At 42.1% G+C, this 3,231-nt stretch overlaps 1 protein-coding gene across 6 annotated transcripts in view; it reads right to left on the bottom strand.

Annotated features, from left to right (window-relative positions):
- The window catches only part of LOC117175984 (endoribonuclease Dicer), a 357,463-nt gene that overhangs the window by 222,624 nt on the left and 131,608 nt on the right, over positions 1 to 3,231 (bottom strand). The gene's annotated exons all lie outside the window — the stretch shown is intronic.

The raw sequence follows: 3,231 nt of genomic DNA, 5'->3' as shown, positions 1-3,231 counted from the left end.
ACATTATTAATATTGCTTCGTTATTATTGTTGGACACAGAAAACTCAAAAATCCATTGGTACATATAAAAAATGCAATACTTTGTACGGAATACGGTTCTGCGGGACCGGTATTTATCCGTTCTTTAGTCGGATAAATTGAATATATTCCTTTCAGAGAGTTAAAAAAAATCATAGGCCATCGTAAATATTGCATGGTTTGAGGTTAGAAGACTCCACCCGCTGTAAACACAAAAATTTCAAAAAACAGTATTAAGTATTATGATCAGCCGCTTATTCGAATTACGAAATCAATTATTACAAATTATTACAAATTAATAAATAATTGCTGACGTTAAAGTGATCTCCACAACAAAATATACCCGAAATCAGAGTGTTGCGTTTAACTTTTTTCAATTACGTTTTTCTTGTAATTTTTTTGGGACACATAAATAATTTCAAAGGTTTTTTAGCACCTAGACACAAAACAGTGATAAGTACGATTTTCCTGTATTTTTGTATGCACTTCTTCCATTGTTATGTTATACAGATGTACAGTACAAGTACGCTAACTTGCCGTCTGATAAGCGTACACTCCCCTTAACCTTTCAGCGGGCCCGCTGTAGCAAAATTTACGACAAATTCCTAAATACCTCTACCCTACACGAACCACTTATTATTATGCGCTGAGCGTCCACCTATTCCAAGATCAGGCTCTTTTTAAACTCTAGACAGACGACTTTGCAAAGAATTGTTTGTTATACGTGTCTTTATGTGTAAGTAGGTATATTACGTATCCTGTGCTATTTTATCTGATTTTTCCAGATTTATATCATTCCACAGTGGGTCCGAATCGCGAAAGGCTGGCCAAAAGTATAAAATGGGCCAAATTACGTTACTCAGGGGTTTTTTGGGTCGCTGAATACGAATCCGATATCAAAATTTAGAAAACAAAATTTCGAATCAAATATGGCGAACGAATATGAGATATGAATTAGGGGTTGTTTTAGGAGGTTGTGGAATATTATTGTGGGGTTGGAAACATAATATGGGGATTTGTAAAGCTGGCGCTTGTGACTATTTTTCATTTAAAAATTTTGCAGCTGTTTTACATGAGGACATTTTAGAATCATTCGTTGAAAGGTGATAGGGGTGAATGTCAAGAGGTTGTCGAATATTATCGATGGTTTGGGAACAAAACATAGTTTTTTAAGGTAACTTGTGCGACTATTTTCAACTAAAAAGTGTTATGTCTGTTTTACATGGACACACTTTGAAATTGTTTCGCTAGAAGTGATAGGGTTGAATTTTAGGGGTTGTTCAATATTATTGATAGGCTTAGAACATAACCTGGGGTGAATCGGGCTTCTCTTTTCATTTTACAAACTTTGTTACAGTTTCACGTGGAAACACTTTGGAATTCTTTCGTTAACTTGGAAAAACCCGAATTACGTAAATTTTACGACAAGCGCTCGCTCAGGGGAAATTACAGGGCGCGCTCGCTGAAACGTTAAGCCGTCATCAAGCGTACGGCACGCAAACTAATTGTGGTTCTCCCACTACGTGTGCTATTTTTCTCATTATTTGCGCTTATTCTTTAGGCATGCGCGTAATTTTTTTAATTTATAAATAAATTAAACTACTTTTTCCTTCAAGAGTATACTATTATTATATTTTTCCCCCCTACTTCAACATAGAGTGGTTTCTAAAATTTCGAAAATGAGTTGGTTAGACACTCGGACTTCACCTCAGAGGTCCGGGGTTCGATCCCTGAACCGGTACCTCTAGAAATTTTTCAATGTACCTATACCGAGGTTCTGGTGGTTCGGAATCCACCTTAAGCTGTAGGTCCCCCTATTGTGTACTTGACTGCAACCTAGTCCGTCAATGATGGGGTAAAAACCAGGATTTGTCCAATATGTCTGGGCAGACTGCTCTCATCAGATCACTTGATTGCATTACTTCGGTTCAGTTTTGATTCCTATAGAATCAAACCGAAGGGCCTATGACAAAGCCACCGAACGCGTCCTCGGGTTGCGGATAGAGGGTCCCTGTACCAAGGGTTTCTGCTGAATATGGTTACAAAAATAAATAGGCAGTCGCGGATAATTGTCCAGGGGTGGTCCCGAAGGAATTAACCCCCAAGCGGTGGTGTGAAAATCGTGCCGAAACCTGAATGGCACCTGGGTGAGGTGTCTAGAAAGGTGACTCTGGGATACCGGGCGACCTCTCAGGGTAAGCAGCCTTATCCTTGCATGCGGGGCTCTACAAGGATGGACGAACCCCTTTCCCTAGCTTCTCGTGGGAACAACAATGACAACACCGAACATAGATGTAGTAAGTGCGGTTCAAAACAACAGAACGCGCAGGGCTCCCGACAATAGGTCGGCCAACAATGCCGACCAATCTAGAGCTGGGGGAGCCAATGAAAATGGATTCAATGCGATGGATCGGCGGGATCTCGTGACCTTTGGGTAGACGCAGCAAATGAATCACGACTTGCTAGACTGCTACGATGCGAGTGTGACCCGTGAACGGGGTTACATGGCACGGCTGCGTGCTCTGTGGTGCGAGAAACACCCGGAGCTATCGCACTTTTCACAGCAACGTCTGCGAAACCATGCTGAACTACTCCGTGAAAGGGGCTATGTAAGCGGAACGCCTACTCTACCACACCTAGAACAAGCCGGCAACAAAGAAAGAGAGGCGACACTAAGACCAACCGCGGGCAGGCATCCAATAGATGAAGAGCAATGCTTTACGACCCGGAGAAACATCAACACCAAGGTTTCTCTCAAGCCTAAAGATCTGGCTGAAATGGATGACGAGCTTCGTGGACATTTTTCCGGAGAATCCGACCTCTGGGCTATCAATTATTGTGTGTATAATGCAGCGAGAGCTTTGGCCGATGCGAACCGTAAAACAAAACCAACGGCTGATCATAAGACCAAAAGACGAATGCATCAAATTGCCATAAAGATAGGCTGGGCAAGACAGTATGCGTCCCACATTCAATGTGTGATTGACTACATCACATCTGACAGGAATTTTACCGCCAAGGTTCGAAAGTTCGCACGCGAACTCCGAACCCGTTCTCACACACTTAACAAGTCAAAGCTGCTGACCATCAAGCAGCATATTGTTGCATATTGTTCGGAAGACCAAATCTGTCGGATGAGACGTTTGTATCTGCTTCGGAGAGTATCCTTTATAGATGTCTCATCCTGAATGCGGCTCTGTGGCACGCCCAGGT

This window comes from Belonocnema kinseyi, chromosome 7 (genome assembly GCF_010883055.1).
Source record: "Belonocnema kinseyi isolate 2016_QV_RU_SX_M_011 chromosome 7, B_treatae_v1, whole genome shotgun sequence".
In the NCBI taxonomy this organism is placed as follows: Eukaryota; Metazoa; Arthropoda; class Insecta; order Hymenoptera; family Cynipidae; genus Belonocnema; species Belonocnema kinseyi.
The sequence above is the reverse complement of the archived record's forward strand: the minus strand, read 5'-3'. Positions and strand labels throughout refer to the sequence as shown.